Source organism: Calidris pugnax, unplaced genomic scaffold (genome assembly GCF_001431845.1).
Source record: "Calidris pugnax isolate Ruff unplaced genomic scaffold, ASM143184v1 scaffold91, whole genome shotgun sequence".
In the NCBI taxonomy this organism is placed as follows: domain Eukaryota; kingdom Metazoa; phylum Chordata; class Aves; order Charadriiformes; family Scolopacidae; genus Calidris; species Calidris pugnax.
The window spans coordinates 303,503-323,698 of NW_015090898.1; the positions used below are offsets into that span (position 1 = coordinate 303,503).

The 20,196-nt window shown below is 50.7% G+C and overlaps 1 long non-coding RNA gene across 1 annotated transcript; it reads right to left on the reverse strand.

Moving 5' to 3' along the window:
- Positions 1–634: 634 nt before the first annotated feature.
- Positions 635–7,183, reverse strand: LOC106891736. Its single transcript, XR_001412775.1, has 3 exons — positions 6,914–7,183; positions 6,015–6,276; positions 635–703 (listed from the first exon to the last, which is right to left on the reverse strand). It is a non-coding gene; the product is annotated as an uncharacterized LOC106891736 (long non-coding RNA).
- Between the last annotated feature and the right edge of the window lie 13,013 nt (positions 7,184–20,196).

Genomic DNA, 20,196 nt, shown 5'->3' on the forward strand with positions numbered 1-20,196 from the left:
TCCCCTCCCGACTTGAGGACAGACCAGAAAAGAACAGCACACTTGAGCCCATCTCCTGCCAAAAAAGCACAGAACTGAGCCCTGGGAAGTGAAGCACCAACTCATTTCATGGTTTCTCTTGCACCCATTAAACAGAGAGGGTAGGTCTTCTGTGAGCAGGTGGCTCCATGCACAGAGCAGTCCCTGGAGGAATGCAATCCTGGATACTGCAAGAGAAGACCCACTGAGTTATTCAACAAACACCACGCTGTGTTTTGGGATCCTCAAAAGAAAGAAACGATGCCTCAGGAGCTCTGTGGCTGAGCCAGTCCTCTGGTGGCTTTGCTGCTCTTTAAGGAAGGCAATAGACTGTATAGTTATCACCTGAAATGGGATAAAATCCCTCCCACCAAACTATACAACCTACTACCTCACCTCCACAGAGCAGGACTGAGCTCTGGCCCGATTCACCTGTGAGTTGCTGGCTTTGTGTTAGACCTGCAGCAGCTGCCTCCGTGCTCGGGGTGGGAATAGATGACCAGAAGAAGAACCGAAGACCTGACTGTCTCCTTAGGAAAGACAGTAGATTGTATAGTTAGCTCAAAGGGAGGATCGGGCTCCACAACTATTCAATCTACTACCTCAGCCTCAAGGACAGCTTGGGACCATGGCAGTCTGCGGCAATGAGATGATCATCGTCCCGGCATCGGCTGCTCCGCGGCTCCTGTGAAGAGAAAGGCAGGAAAAATCATCAGAATTCATGATGTTAGGGAAAAAGGAGTCTCATACCCAACCTCCTTTCCTTCTTTAAACCTCCTATGGTCCGCTTGGGCTATACTTTATCCTTGGCAATGGCACTGGCTGCAAACTTTATGCACCCGAGGGCTTACGGTGGCGGCAGCCCTCCCCTTTGAACCCGGGGCCGTGCGTGCAGAGAGCACGTCCCTCCCGAGGCTGCAGTCGGACGCAGCCAGGCTGACCTCACCTCGAACACACAGCCTATCTAGAACAAACCTGCCACACCAGATAAGAGAATCCATCAATTTAGCTGCCGGGCACTCCAGGGAATTGAGCAGATTAGAAATAACTGAGTACAAGGAAGCTTTTAGGCTGCAAATGTAATCGTATCGAGTACATCAAGGCAGATCTCATTTCCTAAACAAATGAGTGCAACATGCAGGCTCGGTGTCCCTTTAATGCTACAGCTCAGCCAGGCAATATTAGCATGGATCTGAGACAGGCTGGCTTCCCCCCGGGCCCTTGGCTCACCCTCTGAGACTCTGTCATTCTCTCTACACCCAAATACAGACACGAGGTATTAAGTTGGTAGTTTAAAAGAGACGCGTGAGGTTCTTGTGCAGTGAGAAAGAATCCCCCTGGAAGGTTAAAAAAAAGCCATAGCCAACAGGGAGCCCCCAGTATCACGTTGAGCAGGCAGCATGTGTGGCTCAGCAGAGAGCTGAGGGAGGACTTGCCACCAGAGCTGGGCAGGAAGGTCTCCAGGTCCCTCCCAAACATCTGCGGAGCGTTTTTGAGGGAGAGGCACAAGTCCCCAAAGGGACAAAGGCTGCCCAGTGCTTTGTGCTTCCACAGCCAACAGGCAGCAGCACAAATCGCGGAATGATACAGGGGTTGGAAGGGACCTCTGGAGACCATTCAGTCCAACCCCCTCTTTGTCAGAGCAGGGCCACCCAGAGCAGGTTGCACAGGAACGTGTCTAGGTGGGTTTGGAATGTCTCCAAAGAAGGAGATTCCACCACCTCCCTGGGCAGCCTCTTCCAGGGCTCTGCTACCCTCAAAGTGAAGAAGTTCCTCCTCATGTTTAGATCGAACTTCTTATGTTCAAGTTTGTGTCCATTTCCTCTTGTCCTGTCACTGGGCATCGCTGAAAAAAAACTGGCCCCATCCTCCTGACACCCACCCTTTAAGTATTTATAGGCATTGATCAGATCCCCCCCTCAGCCTTCTCTTCTCCAGACATATAAGTGAGATCCCCACGATTTGGTGAACTGTAGTAGCTGGGACCCTTGAGGTGGGACTTCAGGGTGGGCTGGGGTACAAGGATATCTTTGCAGCAAGGTGTGGAATGTTCCCCTGTTCCTTTGCAGAGCTCTCCAGAAGTCCTTCTCACTGGCATTCAGCACGCTCCAGGTAATTCTCTTAATTTCCTTTGACAAACTCAGCCTTCACAAGTGATGACCTACTGTGCCCGGCCATCTGGCCCAGGCCTCTCCCGGTGTGATGGAGTATAAAAAACGTCAAAAAATCAATGTTGCAGGACTGATTACTATAGCATTTAAGAACACAGCCCATCCATGCTGCCAAGTGCCTTGCATTCCAAACAGCCTTCTGATGGGAAATGTTATTTTTCCTGGTTTATTGGCATAAAAAGTGGTGCCCAGAGGTTGTGCATCCCTCCTTAACACATGCAACACCAGCCAGAGCTTCACTGAGGTTACAGTTGGGCTCAAAGGTCCATCCCGTCTGACACAGGCCACTCTGCCTCCTCAGGGACAGAAGTAGTGGTTATAAACTAAAGTGTTTCAGCTTCCCAAAAATCAAGCTGGTGCCACAGGCATCAACCAGAAGGGATTGGGGTGGCAAGAAGGCCAGTGGTCACTGCAATGGTAGAGGAGCAGAGGTGGGTGGCCCCAGTGACCACATCAGGTGATACATAGGGCAGAGGATGCGCATCTTCTCCAAAGAGATTCTTTGCAATTAACCTGGAGGGACAATTTCTCCTTATTCCCAATCTGGTGTCATTTTAAGCACATAAGCAAGATGTATAGAGCAGGCATTTAAAAGGCCACTCTTGAAATCACTGCAGAGAAGAGGTGTTCGGGTCAGTCTCAAGCTGTGGGTGGGAAATTACATTAAACAACTTCTAGTTCACATAGATCTAATTATATACAGAAAAAAAAATCCTTCTGACTTCTATAAGTAATCCTGAAAACAGGAGATTTAATTATTATAATTGTCTTAATGAGCATAGGTTTCGGGAATACCCAGCTGCTGACTCTGCAGTCCTGATCTTGCCAGGATCTGTGAAGAAAGGAGTCAAAACAGGAGGATTTAGAGATACGATGCCTGGTAAGGATCACTATGACCATTTCATCCTTAGTATCCCTGTCACGCTCGTTTGTGCTATACGATACCACAAACAATACTATACAAATTCCAACAACAGCAAGCCCCTCTCCTGGATGGCTTGTAGTCTACACCACCAAGACAAAAGATAGGGAAAGAAGGAGGAGCAGAGAGGTGACCACATTTGCCAAAGATTGCCCAGCAAATCCATGGAACCAGCCTTAGGAAGTCCTGCTCCAGCCTCTGGTGGCACTTGTCTGGGCCAGCCCAGCCGGGTTGGGACAGGTCAATATCCACCTCTCCGTCTTTGACAGAGAGGGAAAGAGGGATGTTCCCTTTTAATATCTGCAGGAGACTCACAGATCCTGGGAGAGAGAAGATCACACGCATCCTGGATAACAGCTCAATGGTAAAACCCCCCCTGGGGTTTCACAAAGAGCCGTTATGAATTAGTCATATATCCACGCAGCCACAAGATTGGTGCAAACGCCATATCTACTGAGATTCTCAGCAAAAATCCCACGGCAATCACCGAAGCAAGCTGCCTTCCAGCTCTGCCCTGCTCTCCAGACACCAAGCCTTCCCTTCGAGCACACCCCTGCTGAAGCACGAGATTTACAAGTGCCTGAATGTGATGTAGCCATGCAAAATTCTGGATAAAATACCCAACAGGGTCTGCAGGAGTCAGAAGCCTCTACCCCAGAACCACTCACTGCCTTTTTAGTTATTTAAGTCCACTTCTGGAAGATTTTTGGATACTTGGCTGCTAAGAATTGGACCTCCTTGAAAAACACCATTTTCCATGCAGCCCTTAAGATAGTGGCACCGCAATTTTCCCCTTCCAGATTCCTATGACTCCTTCAAAATTAGCCAAATTTGATTTTTGTGAAGAAGCCAGGTCAGTCTCTGTGAGAGACTGCAGGAAGGTCCCTGTGCTCAGCATGTGGCACCACACAGTCCTGCTGTCTCGAGGTGCTTGGAGGGGTGAGGAAAATTGGCAGATAAAGGATTAATATGTTCCTTCACAGCAAGAGCCTCCAGGTTGGCAAAAAAATGGCATGTCCAGTCCAGCTTTCAGCTCGTTTTGGGGAGGGAGAGGTGACCTACAACTGTTCTTCGGTTCGCAGGGCTCAGGGTGGCTCATGATGACCCCAAGATGATGTCCCTTCCAAATTTCAACATATCTGCAGACCAAAGATGCCCGAGCACGGCCAAGTCTCTGCCTTTAAAACAGGGAGGCACAGAGCCCACCTCGGAGAGTAGCTGGAAAGGCTCTGAAGCTTTGAGGAGCTGATCTGGTTTATTAAGGAGCACTGAATGAAATGGAGGGGGGGGAGGAGGGAGGAGGGAGGAGGAAACCATAAAACAACAAAGTCGCTCCTTTAAAAGCAGACACTGCTTTTCAGTCTTTGTGTAGCCGCGGTCCCGCGCGTCGGTGCCAAAACGTGCTGGGGACAGGCAGGGCTTCTCAGTGGGAAATCAGGGCCCTGCGTCCCTGAGAGGCTTTTCAGCCTCCCCGAGGATGGGCTGGAATGGGGCAGAAGCGGCCCTGGCCAAGGCGAAGCCTGCCAGCAGCCAGCCGGCTGCCTTGGCACAAAATGGCTGACCGTCGGCCATTTTGTTTCCTTAGCTTTGCCCGTAGGGAAACCGGTCGTGACTTCACATCCCTTGCCCTGCCGCGTTGCTGGAGTGGCAAATAATAAGCAAACAGACCCCCCAAAAATAAAAAATCCAAGTCAAAACACGCAGAAATAAAAAGAGGTGGGGAAGGTTTTCAGTAGCTCCCCAACGTTGCCGAGATGTGCATCCACATACAGTGCCGCTCAGAGCCGCGCGACTCCGCTGGCCAGCAGCGAGGAACCCGCTCGCAGAAAAAGCAGTAAATGGCCCAAAAAAACATCTTGAACACACCCCGTGCCATTGGAAAGCAAAAAATTGACATTTGCCAAACTAGCCACAAGGACAAGTTGCTTTTAACTTCTCACAGGCCGGGTGAACCTCTCAGAAAAGCAAGGCCAGCCATCTTCCCCGACACCCCACCCTGGAGTCGATATTAAAATATCACCCTTCGAAAGAGTTAATCAAAGGTACTGCAAATAGGCAAAGGGAAATGCGAGTAAAAATATTTAAAGTTAATTCCTGCAACAGCCCCGGTGTCTCAGCAATGCTTTTCCTCCATGCTCTTTTAATGACGTAGGTAGTTTTTCATATCAACATTGCCGTAGCATTTGTTTATTATTAAACAATTACTAGGTATCTTAGTAAATAGCTACTCATCTGTTAGGGGCTGTCTCGAGTCCTTTCAGATGGTTATAAACATCTGGCTCATCATTAATGAATCTCGTATTGTTATTTATAATACAGGCATCTGTAACCTGCTTGTTATACAACTTATCTTTTATTAACCCTTCAAAAATCCGTTATTAAAGGTGGCCATAAACGTAACGGTTTTTCTAAACGTTAGTGTATTTTCCTTGTAAATTAGCATATAATTTACACTCTTCTGAAGGAAAAAAAAATCCCAGAATATTTGTCATTAAACTGAAACAGGCGTTACTGATATTTCATAGAGTAATTTCTCCAAAATATTAAAAATCAAGAGATATAAGAGAAAAGACATCTTGTTGGCTTATTTTTACCTGCTCCATACTCAATTCTATAGGTTAACTCAAAAATCTAAAGAAAGACAATCCTTCCCTGGCATACTCTATAAAACTCTTCCATTAATACTGATTTCCTTCTCGATGCTCAGTCCAAAAACTGCTCACCAAAGGTGCGCAGGTAAAGTCCAGCCCGAACGTAGATTTGGACAAAAAACATTTAATTTATGACGCGAACCGCCCTCCCGGCGCCCACCCATGCCGCCCCGGCACCGGGACCACCGTCACCCGTGCGATTCTCCACATCGCCTGTCTGTAAGCAAGCCGAGCAGACATGGAGGCAAATACCTTTCTGTGCAAGAAAAGCGATTTCCCCTCTTTCTGCTCTCCTTCCCGACTCCTCTCGGAAAGTCTCTGCGTCTTTCCAGATGTCCGGGCAGCCCCTCAAGGAAAGGTGGGATGATCACCCCAACACCGATGCCTTACCAGAGCCCGATCACCCCCCACATCGTGCCACTGGACAAAGATCTGTTCCTCCCATCGGCCGTGAACGAAGAGACGTGACTACTAACTCCAAGACATCCAGGCTACCGAAGGAAATGCAGAATCACTTTAAAAAAAAAAAAAGAGGGGGGGAAAAAAAAAAAAGGCTTTTATTTGGCGCATGTTCTGGTATTTTTGCCCTGCTTCTGCGCAAAATTGTATGGTAACGCCACCAAGTTCCCTTAAACTTTCAAGGCGTGTTACTGTTGATGGCGTCTGGGTTGTGTATCACACCTTAACGTGTGCGGGATACACACCCCGGTGCAACAAACGACTCGTTACCACAGCACAGTTCAGTCCTCCTAGGAAAAGCAAGGGCGAAAGAAGCCAAGAACAGCTATTTCTTTTAATATTTAAATGAAGTTTTTGTACTCCCGAGGTGAAAACTTTCAAGGCAAGAAGGCAATAAACAAAACAAACCAAAAAAAAAAAGAAAAAAATCCCTAAAATAAATCCTCCGGATCGCATCGGCTAAATCCAGGCACTGCCAGATCAGTGGCAAGGTCGCATTTTATATTCACCAAAAAACAAGAGGACACACAACAGGTTAAAATGCTACCGTCCGGCAATGACCGGCTCTAATCATACCAAGCCGATGTGTAAAACCATCCGCCTGTCCAAAAACAAATTAGACAACAGTGCTCTCTGGTACTTTATAAATACAGAAGAAAGGAGGGCTGTTTTATTGAATATAGCGAACAAACCTTTCCGTCCGGCTATACCCTGCAGCCCCGCGGCTCTGCATGCACCGAGTAGCCTTACGCTGCTAATACAAAAGCTCAGTTTGGCAATTCCAGGCATTTTCAGGGCTTCAACATACGCCAAAACTACCCACTCTCTGCCTCTGACTTTGGTCTCGTTCCAAAAGGTCCTTTTTTTTTTTTTTCTTTTTTTCTTTTTTTTTTTCTCTCTCTCTCTCTCACTACAGCCGGTGCCACGTCGAGACGGGAGAGTTGGGCTCGAACATGGCCGCAGCCTCCAAAAAAGAGCCAAGTCCCAGCGTCCTGGCTTCTTCCCCCTTCCAGACGGAAAACAAAATGGCCATGCAGCAGCCATTTTGTTTGCTGCGGGATGGGAGGGAGAAGGGAAGGGAAGGGAGGGGAGGCGCAGGCCGGGCGGGAAGGATGAAGGGGGGGAGAGGGAGGGAGAGGGGAGGGCGTCGATTCGGCAGGAACCCAAAAAAGCTCCACGGTGATGCCCGGCCACGTCCTCCCTTCCTCCCGCCGGGACCGAGCGGGTCCTGCCCCACCACGGGACCCATGCGGAGGGATGGACATGGGGGTTGGCTTTTCCAGCCTTTCCAGGATGGTTGAGCCTGGGAGCCTGAGGTGCCCAGCATGAAGGGGGTTATGCTTCCTTCCCTGGGACCGGCTGGCACCTCCGTCCTCCCCCCTGGCACGGGCCGGCTCCTGCCCGGCCACCGCCGGTACCGCTGGGCTCTGCTGGAGCTCCCGGTGGGAAACCCGATGGCGGAAACCAGCCCGGGAACGTCAAACTCCTGAACTTCCCTGGGCAGGAAACGGCGTAAATAACACCCGCGGGGAGGGGGAGAGGAACCCAGAGCAGGCCTTGGGGACGGCGGCTCGGAGGCAGCATGGCCTCCACAACCAGGATCCTAACGGTATCTGCGGTGAGGAGTGAGCTGAGGTTTCTTTGCTCCTCAAGAGACCAGGCAGCATGGCTGAGGCCCCTGTGGGGTCCATGATGCCTCCCCCCTCTCAAGCACACCCAGGATAGCGCCGGTGGCTGCCTGCTACCATCCATAACGTGGGGACAGGTCTGTCCCCATCCCTGCGAGCATGCCGAGGACGGCACTAAGCCACACTGAGCACTCAGCCCTGCTGGCCCAGAGACTACCTGTCTCCCTCCAGCACCTCACAAGCTCCATGACTTTTATCCATCTTTCTGCCCTTCCATGGACCAACACAACTGCCCAGCCGGACAGCACGGCTATGACTTGAGGGACCAAAGAAGCATGGGGTGAAACCCCCTCCACCCTCTTCTCCCTAGGGTGCAGAGCTGAGCTCCTAGTGAGCAGCCTCACTGAAGAAGCCAACAAGCTGCTGAGATGAAGTCACCACAGAAGCTCCACCACAGAAGTGAAGTCCCTTCAAGTCCTGACCGAAACCAGACAAGATATTTTTAGAGCAGGGCAAGCACCTTACAACCTTGTGTGACAGTATCCAGCATGGGAAGACCCTAAGGAGCACACAAAGCAAACACCTCCTGGGCTTTCTGCTTCTGTAGGCGAGACAAGCAGTGAAAATCAGGACTTTCCCAAGATTTAGAGCTCCCAGTTACAAGCCCTATCCCCTAAGGACGCAGGGAACTGGAAATGCCAAGACCTAGAACAGTTTTGAAGCCGTTACAGCTCTTGTAGGAAAATCCTATAAGGAAGGTTGTTAATTGGACAAAGCACTTTGTGACATATTCATGTGGGATAAATTTCAGTGCTGGAGGCTGGACCTGCCAAGCTTTATCTAGGCAGTGGCGAGGGCAAATTCCCTGCAAAGTAATTCAGAGCAGAAACATAATGGTAACATATTAAATTATTCCGTGAAGAAACGTAAAATCTTATGTTGTTTTTTTTTTTTAATAACCCCTATTCCTCACTACCTGATCCTCACCAACTTTCTGCAAAGTAACCTAAGATCTCCAGGTGAGAATTGTTATGGATGTATTGCTTAGCAATTTGCTGTGATTGATTAGTCCCTGAAAATAAGCATCACCTTTATCAAGTGCCTGCCAGCCCTAACTTCTGTGGGCTTGGTGGGGAGCTGTGCAACCTCAGAGGTAGGTTTGTGTGCTTTATATTAACCTTGTAATTTGGGAAATTTGAAGGTATATGAGAAATCCAAGTCCAGTTTATTTTAATGGGATTTGGGAAGGCAAAGCTCACTTGAAAAGCCCAGCCTTTGTACTGAAAGAATATTGCATTTCTTGTGCAATGCTCTTCCAGGAGAAACATCAAGGCAGCTCCCAGAACAAAGACCAAAGGTGCCTGTAGCAATAGATCAATGGCCATGTGCAGCATGTCAGCTTGAAGCTGGGAATGAGAAACAGTTTTGGCTGCTCTGACACCAATACCCTTTTTGAGAAAAACCCTGACAAACTGAGGAACTTTATTTTTATCCTTATTCTAAGTGAAAACTTAGTATGACCAGGGCAGGGCAAGATGCAACACAGGGTGTTTTGCCTTTCCCAGTAACAGAGCCCTAGGATCAGCTGGGCAGCACCTTCCTGGTGGGTCCTGAGATGGAGCAATAAGGGATTAGGAACACACGTGGGGCTGGGATTGCTGAAGATATCAATAGCCTCCACAAAATCACCTATAGTCCTTCAGCAATAGTTGCTTATTTCATATATATTAGTCAAATGCAGGGGTGCACAGGGTGAAAGATGAGAGTAAGAGTAAATAAGAGAGTGTGAGCGCTCGGAAGGGCTATTATCATGGAGAGGAAGGCGTGAGCAAGGGAAGGAGATCATGAATTTTTGTGGACATGGGTTACTGAGAGAGCTGAGGTGGTTTGTGTGAGGAGAGGGAGGTGTGAATACGATTGAAATGCTGGAGCTTTACAAAGGACAAGGGAGGAGGCGCTGAGCAGGGGGATATTTTTGTAGCCTCCAATCTGGGCCGCTGTGGGTTGAGCAAACTGGTGGTAGATTCAGACGTGGTTATGGAGTCCCTTCTACAGGACAAGCCACTTGCTCTTGGTGCTTTCAGCTTCCAGGTGCTGCTGCTGTGGCCTCACCAGAGCTCTCGTTCAAGGCACACTGTGGACGTTGCTGGTCAAGATTCCAGTGTTGTGGAGGGCTTGCTGCCTGGGCAAAAGCCAGTCAAAAACTAGCAGCAAAGGACTGGTAAGACACATAGGCCCATACTCAAGCCCCAGGGGACTCTCTTTCTCAGGGAAATAACCACTGAATGCAGGAGCTGGTGCTCATTCTTCCACACATACTGGCTGCCAACAATTGTGATCTGATAGGAGGCAGAGCAGAGACTGACTTCGGATCAGGGCTGGGTGGGGAGAACAAGACTCCCGTTTCTGTTTGGGATCAGGGCTTGTGAGAAAGGGTCTGTGATGCCATCATGGGTTGTGCAAGCCAAAGAACTCTATCCTTGTGCTTTAGCTCTATTTTTTTTTTTTTTCCTACCACGTTGTAAAAGCAGTGGAAATCAGCTGCTTACCATCATGTGTTTGAGTCTGTGGACTTCCTCAGCATCAAAGCTTCCCCTCTGTGGGTCTGTGATGCCGTCATGGGTTGTGCAAGCCAAAGAACTCTATCCTTGTGCTTTAGCTCTATTTTTTTTTTTTTTCCTACCACATTGTAAAGGCAGTGGAAATCAGCTGCTCACCATCATGTGTTTGAGTCTGTGGACTTCCTCAGCATCAAAGCTTCCCCTCTGGCTGTTTGCTGGAGTCTCTTCAGGTCTTATCCTTCTGGTCTATTTGCATCCCAGCGAGCCCATACAGACACAGCCCCGCGGTCATCTCTCACGTGCTCTCAACTCCCCACACTGGCCATTTTGCTCCTGGCTCATGAAATTCAGAGTGGATGAAAATGTGAGTAAGAAGGAAAAGGATTTTATTCATTTGTTGATGAGAAAAACTTTCCTTGTGAAGGGGAAGAAATTGCATTAGCTTTTTTTTCCTTAGTTGGTACAAGGAAGTGGGTGAATCAAATTGCCTCCTCTGGGTATTTGGGTGGATTCTTTTCTTCTCCAGGCTTGTCCAGTAGTATCTTTCCTTACCAGGCCTGAGGACTCTCTTGGAGTCTTTAGGACTCCTCCATTTCTATCTCCAGGAACTATGTACATAAAGCCATTGCAGCAACAACGAAATCATTTGGGAAAGGAAAAAAACCCCAGACTTAGCACAGCTGAATTGCTGAGTTCCTGCATCTAGTCTTAGTGAGTCACTTTGCCTCTGTTTCCTCCTTTGGGAGAGAGATACTCCCTACCTGGGATGCTGAGAAGGTTAATTAGTTAATGTACTAATTAACCGAATGTGCTTTGAACAATGGAATTGCTTGAGGCAGTAGATCTCGTGAAGGTCTGAGTCTAATGCTGGCTTTAACAAGGGTGGGCTCCCAGTTCTTATCAGCTGGGACACCTTGCCCTCAGCCAGAGAGAAAAGAATTGAGTTTCTATGCATTATTCATACTGTTGCCACAGCACATCTGAAGCACAAATGGCACACCCAAGCTCTTCCCTGCCTGCTTCTCCCACCAAGGATGGAGATGCAGCTGGCTTTCTTCTCACAAACACAGCTCTGGATCTCCAGACCAAGGAAAGGGAGAAATCCAAGCTGGGGTTTTTGGTGACATTGCTAGTCTTTTTGGTCCATGCCCAGCAGTGACGCACATCCCACCTGGCTCTGGAGGACTGCAGACACCCAAAGCAGTTTCTCCTCCTTCTTCCAGAGGAGGATGGATGGTGGTAGAGAGCACTCTGCCTGCTAAAGTGAGAGCTGGCTTCGCTTTCCACATCATTGGGACCCACCCCAGACTGGATTTGGAGCTGCAGCTGCAATGAATCCCTCAAGCCAAACTGTTTCTTGGCCAGGCCTGAGCTCATCCAAAGGCCATTTCATGCAGCTTCAAGCACCTCCTGTGCTTGAAGAGGGAGGCAACTGAAGGAGGCAACTGAACAGTGAAGCCAAACCCCACAGCGGAGGCCGTAACCTATTTCTGCAGGGTTCCAACAAAGATGTAACCACCGGAGCTGATGGAGGTTGTTTGCCTTAGTCAGGCGTGGATACAGCAATCCATCTACAGCCTGTGCTTCACCAGGGTCCCCAAAGTTACCCATTTAGAGTGAGCCTGTCCCCAGGCCATCCTGCGTGGCCTGGATGGAAGGGAAATTGCGACAGTTCGGATTTCTCTGGCAACTGAGAGTGTGCTTTGTAAACGTGAGGCTAAATTCTCCTTCCACACCAGCTCTGCAAGCTCTGAAACTCCACATCTTCAGCTGGGTTTCTCCCCAGCTGGAAAAGAAAATGCAAGGCAATGTCACAGCCATTTCTTCTGTGTCACATTTATACAAAGCGGAGGCCTAATCTTAAGAAGCTGAAAATCATAATTAGGCAGGCGAGAACCTACAGTCTGAAAAATGCATCCCTTTTCTCGTCTAGTCTGAGGCGTGTATTGTATTAGACTCTTAAGGGCTGAGCTTTCAGAGCTGCATTTTCAGAAACGAGCTGCTGCTGAAAGCAGGCCCCCTAAAATAAGCAAGATTAGCAAATGTTCCCACCTCCACCAGTTCTGAGGATGACACCAGCAGGCAGATTTTCATCACCCTTTTGGCTGAGCCCTTCTGGAACTGTGGACATATTTTCTACAGGCAAGAGTTCTTTACAAAACTCCCCTTTTCCGACACAGAAACTGTACAGATTCCTAATTGCAGCCAAGTTTGACCACAGATACCATAACACAAATCCATCTCTCTTCCCTCTGTGTTGATGCAAAAAGGCCTTGGAGAAATAAGATCACTATGTCTTTGCTAATTGATGGTGGTATGTTGGCTTTGACCCATCAGTCGACTGACCATCCTCAACTGTCATTTCCCAAAACCAATATTTTTCTGCTTGTTTATCTTCCCTGGCCTTATTTGCACACAGCCACCACCCAAAAACCTCTCTCTGTCCAGGGAGTAGGATTTACTGCCTCTGTTTCAGTAGCAGCAGAACAATGTAGATCCTACGCAAACAAGTATTGCTGTTTTCTTTTGCTTTTCATTTATTCCTTAGTGGTAAATCAGTGCATTCCAAAACAAACAAAAATCAGAAGATTTAGGGCCCAAAGAGCAGTCCAAAGCAATATAATAGGGGCTGAAGACAGGTTGCATTTAGACGTTTAGCAACGAGTACCCCTTGAAAGCAAGTGAAATGTTTAATCTGTGATTGTTTCTGACCAGCGATGACATTTTGTCGCTCTGTGCGAATGGCAGAAGCTCAGGTGCCTGGATCACTTAAATCTACACACAGGAGAGACCTGGGCTGGGCAAATAAGCTGCCCCAGGTAGACTCTTTATCTTCCATACGTGGACAGCACTGAGTACAATGGATCCCTCAAGACACTCCAACAACTGAATGTGACACCAGTAAGAGTTAATACAACTGCAGGCTCACACAGTTTGAGTTTACAGGACAACAGGGATGGGAATTGTCACACTCAGATTTTTGTCCTGCCTCTGGCACCGTGCTTGACCTTTCAGAAGACCCTGAAGGACCACGCGAGCTTCAGCCACTGCATTATAGAAAAGCATCGATCCACACGCCAGCTCCTCCTTTGACTTCACTTCAACCCAAGCTGGCACTTTGGCCAAGATTTGGACAAAACTGCCAAGGAAAAGAAGGTGGAACGTATCCTCAGGTTGCTACACCAGCACCTCTCGACTTTAACCAGTGCTCCCCAGAGCAGGGCTGAGAGGCCAGTCCCTCCTGCAACCACTTGGGGACTGTACAACCTGTACTGGGGATCCCACCTGAGGAATGAGACTTTACGAGCTGGGCAGCTGAACATAATCCACCTTCACCTGCTTGGGGTAAAGTTGAGCTCAGATGAGAGAGCAGCGTCTGGAAAGCTGAGCTTATCAGCCTGTTACAAAGATCTCTTTGAACTTTTGTTCAAAGCCCTTTGGAGAGTATGCCTGCCCTCTCTCCCTCCAGAGAAGAAGCTTTTCCTGGCTTGGTCCTGCCGTTTGCAGCCATGGTAGCCGGTTTGTTGGCTGCAGCTCTCCGGGGGCTCCCTCTGGCCTGACCCACGCTGCTGAGCCCGGCGGGGAGAGGGAATGGACACCATCACAGCACCCATGGCTTGGAGCAAGCCTTGTTCTCAGCCTGCCTGGAGCAGCCATGGCAGACACAGATAAAAACAGCGCCCGGGAGGCATCTGCCTGCGACGGGGTGTGCGCCGCTGATGCACAAGGATGAACAGATGGGTTGATTACACAGGGAGAAATGGACACTAATCGTATCCAGATTCACCAGCTGCAGGATTTCCTCCTGAGCCCTAGAGGACAGGAAGCCCTTACCTGCTTTGTTATCCTGTCTCTGGTCATTAGCCCCTTCCCCCGCCCTGGGAACCACATCTCCGTTAATCCCCTGGGCAGGGGAGGGCCCAGACTGGAAAGCTGAGATCCAGATGGGAACTCTCCCAGTGCTTGGGCATGGTTGGATCCAGCCCCAGGTTCAGGGACCTGTCCTGTCTCTCAGCTCCAGCACAGCCAGGAGTTCCCCTACTCTGGGAGCTCATTGCCAGACTTTTCTTTTACTGCTCCCTCTCTGAGCAGCCGGGAAGATTTGGGGACTAATGAGAGCAATTTGTGCAACAAAGACTGCGCTGGGGATCGACACATCATGTGTCACCACTCTTTGCTGAGATGCAGCCACTTCTGGGGTGGAGTCCCGCGTGTGTTGACCATCCCATGGCTGATGGAGCCACAAGTGAAGGAGTCTTTGCAGATGTAGAACAGCAGAGACAATCCCCCAGTAGGCTCTAGGACAACTGGCCAGACTGAACTGGGATGTAATGCTGGAGACCTTGTCTCTCTTCTTCTTCCTGGGAGACTGAAACATGCTGAGTGGTCGAGTTGCTTAACTTTTATGCAGCGTCAGCTTGGAGAAAGGAGCAAAACCCTCCTAGACCTCTTTATCTGTGTCCCTTTGCATCCATCCCAGCTCTTCAGCCACAGTGATGTGCTCCCAAGGCAATGTGGCTGGAGGGATGGCCCCAGATGTTCTCCCTGTGGGGCTGCTTCCAGCCCTTCTCCCACAGCCGGGAGCCCTGGGAGCAGATGTGCAGAAGTTCAAGCTGTCGATGATGGTATCAGCCCCTGCCCTGACTTTCGGTGGAGTCTCCATGCAAGGAGTGCAGCCTGCTTCAAAGCTGTTGTTCCAAATCAGGCTTTGTGGGACCCTCTCCCCTTAAATGCCCAGGGTGCTGCCATTCCTAGTCCTCAAGCTTGTGGTGTCAAACTTGGAGCAAGCAAATCAGCCACCTCGCAAGCCATCCCAGCTCCACACACCAGGATGCCACGAGCTGCCCCTGAGACCTTCACGAGGAATGCAGCCTGCTTCAAAAATGTTATAACCAAGCTGTTTTTCCAAATCAGGCTTTGTGGGACCCTCTCCCCTTAAATGCCCAGGGTGCTGCCATTCCTAGTCCTCAAGCTTGTGGTGTCAAACTTGGAGCAAGCAAATCAGCCACCTCGCAAGCCATCCCAGCTCCACACACCAGGATGCCACGAGCTGCCCCTGAGACCTTGGTTCCTCTCAGCAGAGCCAGTGCCTGGCACCAAGCAAGTCAAGACTGAAGGAGAAGAGAACCACTCCCTGAATTCTTCTCCCAGAACTTCCCTGCCCAGCCAAAGCCACTGCAGGTCTCCATGCCTTGCACTAAAATGTCAGAGTGGGCCATCCTGCAGGTTCAAACCAGACCATGAAGTTCCTGGCTCAACAGTTGGCCAAGTCAAAGGCGGCCATGGTTGCCCCGCAGAGCCCTTGAGCTGGGAGGAGGAGGAGGAAAAAGAAGCACAACACTTGTCATGGTCTTGCAGGTGAGGAGAAACCTTCTGCCTGGTCCTGCATGGGCTGGGGCTGCCCTAGGATGCACAGCCATCTCCCTTGGGCTGCTCCTCCATCCCCAAGCCCCACTGGACGGTGACACTGAAGCACTGGCAGCAGCCACAGGGCAGAACGATGCTGGTGGGAACAAGCAGGAGAGGTGCTTCCAAAAACTGCCACCCCACAGCCTGGCCACAGACCTCCCAAACCCACAGAGGTTACATATGGGGTGATTTTTCATCATCATCATCACAATAATATAATACCTACCTCTTAGCCCCCCCAACCTCACTTCATGCAGCACGTTGCTTGTGCCCTGGGTGGCTACTTCTCTTATGTTTCCTGCAGCCAGAACTATCTCGTGAGCAACCTTAGCTTGCCAAACCCAGCACAATAACATAATACCTACCTCTTAGCCCCCCCGACCTCACTTCATGCAGCACATCACTTGTGCCCTGCACTGGGTGGCTACTTCTCTTATGTTTCCTGCAGCCAGAACTATCTCGTGAGCAACCTTAGCTTGCCAAACCCAGCATGCAATAGCCCCGCGTATCTCCCGGGCTTTCCAACCACAAATCCAGACAGCACAGCTCAGTGCCCATGAGCAACCCTACAATAACAAACCGGCCGCCTCGCTTTGTCCTCCCAGACCTCACCTTTTGCAGCAGCCAAGTAACATCAAAGCTAAACAGTAGCCATGAGCAACTCCACAATAACAAACCAGTACTACGGAAAAGAGCGGAGAGAAATTGGGGAATGAAAGAGGTGGCAGAGAGAGAGGGAAAAAAAAAAAAACTGCAGGAAGGAAAATAAACAATATTGATTCTTCTGAGGACCAGCTCTGGGGTGGTACAGAGCATGAATGAGATCGGGGCACCTCTGGATACTGTGTGCTCCTCACGGTGCGTGAAGCTGCATCAGCTCTCCCTTGGGTGTGTTTCTACAAGGATCCTGTTAAACTTGTGCCCCCAAATCCATTGGAACAATTTACTGGAAAGGCTGAGGACGGAGCCGACAAAGGCTGGAGTCAGTCTCCCTGCCTTTATCCCCTCTTCTCCCACCTCCCAGAGGTGGTCGCTGGAGCGGTGAAGCTGGTTACATGGATGGTCCAGCATGGGGGGAGCCAGTCCCCTCAGGGCTGGGCTGTGGAGACACAGAGTGCAGCATTTTCTTCAACTGTAAATCAGGCAATTTTCACCAATGTAAGTTTCGCTCCAAGTTTTTGGTTTTGTTTTTTTTTAAAAAGAAAAAAAAAAGAAAAAAAAAAAAAGAAAAAAGGAAATCACAATCCAAACTCTGCCTTGGCCAAACCTGGCCCTTTTAAGGAAAGGAAATTTCCCAGAGCCCCCCTTGACAAACCTGGAGGCCTGATCCCGCTCTCAGGAATGTCAGTGCAAATCCAGAGTGTCTCTGCTGACTGCTGGGGGGTTACAGCAGCCTTGGAGAAAAGCTCCTGGTCTCCTGCCTGGAGGTGGAGCAGAGCTCGCACCAGAGCAGCCCGAGAGCAAAGGCAATAAACAGCGGAAAGATCCAACTCCCCCTTTCAAGAATTCATCCTTTTTGCTGAGCCATGTTCTGGAAGCATGAGCCCTATTTTGCTGTGAGCTGCGTGGAATAAAACATCTGCGTCCCTTGGCTGGATGGCTCTTCCAGGGGTGCCAGATGTTTTCCTTAGGACACGTCAGAAGTGTCCTGCTTGAGTTCAGACTTTCTCTCCTCTGGGGCTGCCCACTGCAGAGCCTGCTGCAGCTCCAGCGGGTCTTTTTTCATATCCACCCTCTACCAGCTTTTCTTGGGGAAGCAAAAGGGATTGGGAGCAAACTGGGAAAGGTCTGGTTTCGCCCAGAAATTATTATTATGTAAATAACAAGGAGAAAGCTGGACTGATGGGCAAAAAAACTTGTGCTGCTTTCTCATGGGCATTAAGGGTCTGGATATAAACCGGTGTGTAAACGCTCCGCTGACGAGGGCATCCCAATACATTTTGGGGGTCAGACCCCTCGAACAGGGGGTTCCTGGCTCCCTCAACACAGGGCTTTCAGCTCCCAAACCAACCTGGGGTATGGTGAAAACCTACCTACGGCGAGGTTCAGAGCCAGACCCCAGCATCCCGGGCACCAAATCAGGGCACACGAGGCCACACAGCTTGCTACAGGGCTGGGAGATGCTGCAACACCCGGGACAGCATCTCTGGGAGGCGAGGGAATTTTGGGGACATCCCTGGAGCACAGCCGAGGTGGCCAGCGTGGGCTGGAGGGTCACGGAGGCAAAGCAAGGCATTCAAAGCAGTTCAAAGGCTTTATCACAGGGCCATGTGTCAATCCTGAAATAGGGCTTTTTTTTGGAGAAGGGAAGGGAGGGGGGAGAAGCCGGGCAGGGGGAGAAGAAAGGAGGAGGAAAAATTTGGTGAAGGAGGAGGGGTGGCTTTCATGGCTCTGGAGCGCCTGCGAAGTGCACGGCGGCCGGGAAGGAGGACCCTGCCCTGCAAACAAACTGCTTTTGTTGTGTCCCGAACGGGCCTAAATTAAGTTTGACAGAAAGAGGGCAGATTCACAGGCGCCGGGGGCCGAAGCCCAGGGCTGGTTTAGGGCCGGGCAGAGCGGGAGAAGCTCTCGGCGCGGCGGTGCCGGATCTCTCTCCCCCCCGGCTGCCAGAGGGGAGAGGCGCGAACCTCCACGAGGCACCGGGCGGCCACGTTTAATCATCCCGATGCCTTCGCAAAGCAGCTTCCTCCCGGCAGCACCCGGCTCAGGCCGTCTCCGAAGCCTAAAGGCCGCCATCGCTCCAGGAAAAGCAGCCACCGGAGCGTTCCCTCGGCCGGTTTCGCCCGCCGGGGACTGGCAGAGCCTCCCGCCCCGCTCCCGGGCATCTCCCCGGCCCTGCCGCCTGCCCTGGCACACGGTGCCAGCCTGAAAACACAAGCCAGCTTCTAAACAGTTAACGCTGACAAAACCAGACCGCTCTAGTTCCCTCCTTTCCGAATCGCTCCTGGTGTAATTTCACACACACCCCCAGCCAAAAAAAAAATAAAAAATAGAAAGAAAGAAAGAAAATTACCCTCCTCCTCTGACCTCGCCAGGGTGTCCTCCCTCCCTCCATCCCTCCCGTCCTCCCTCTCCTTCCTTCCACCCTTCCTGTGCCCCCACCGTGGCTGGCAGGGCCGGCCGGGGGCACGCGTGCCCGTCGGTCTGCTCGGCACTGGGAGCTCCCACCACGTTAGCTGCGGCTGCCATGTTGAATTGCAAATCCGACATGATTCGACAGAATATGTATTTTTCCCCCCCTCGGTAGCGCCCGGCGAGGAACTAAAGAAGCGCCCGGGCAACACGTACCCAGCCCCAAGAAGCTCTCGGGGAGGTCCCGGGCAACGGGGCGAGGGCAGAGAGTGAAATCACCCTCTGGTCCCGCTCCACACGCGGCACGTAGGGACCTGCCTATGGGCTATACATCCCTCTCTATAGGAGACTGGTTTTAAAAGTCGGATGTTTTAGCACCAAGGGCCGGAGGAACTCGCCAGGAAGGGGGTTTCGGGGAGAAGGCAGGTTACAGCAACAACAAAGCGATTGAGCGAGTGGAGGAACAAAACGTTATTTCAAATCAAAGGCAAAAAAACCCCAACCGCATGACCAAAAAAAAAAGGAAAAAAAAAGGAAAAAAAAAAAAGAAAAAAAAAACCCACCCAAAATTAAGAGTGAGGTTCGATTTCGTACCAAGGCAGCAAGAGAGACGCACCGTGGAAGAGAGTGGTTTTGTTGTTGAGTGGTGGCTGGATTTAGCTCCGCTTATCCGGACAATCATCGGGGAAGGATCCTTTTTCCGAGAAAGGCCAGTTTGAGTGAGACAGCTTTTTTTTTTTCCCTTCTCTCGCTCGCTCTCTCCCCTTTTCCTTCTCCTCGCAGCTCAACGCCAAGAAATGGGCGGTGCCTGGATGCCAGGCTCCATCCGAACGAGACACCCAAGGCCAACGGAGGCTGGCACAAAGGCGAGCTGGCAGGAATTCCTGCACTGGGAGCCGCGCGCCCGCGGGACGAGCCCGCCACCTCCCAAAAAATCAACCTCCGACACCGCCCGCTCCGCAAAGTTGCCCCGTTGGGCTCAAAAACGCCCCGCCGGAGGCAAAAAATAAGGACAAGGGGAGGAAAAGAGGAAAATAAAAAAGCCAAGACCTTCCCTCGCATGGACGCGGGTTAAACAAAAGGCCTGGGGAGGTGGATTAAGGGTTTTTTCCGCCCCCCCTGGGCTCCTTTTCCCGCCTGCCCGTCCTCCTCCTCCCTCCTGGCACCCTCTGTGGCTGGTTCCCTCGCCCGCCGCCCCGGCGTCCAGGCAGAAACCAGCCCTGGGCTCCCTCCTTCCTGGTTTTAGCACGACAGGAGGCGGCGGGTCCTTGAATAGGAACGCACACACCCAACACGAGAGGGATC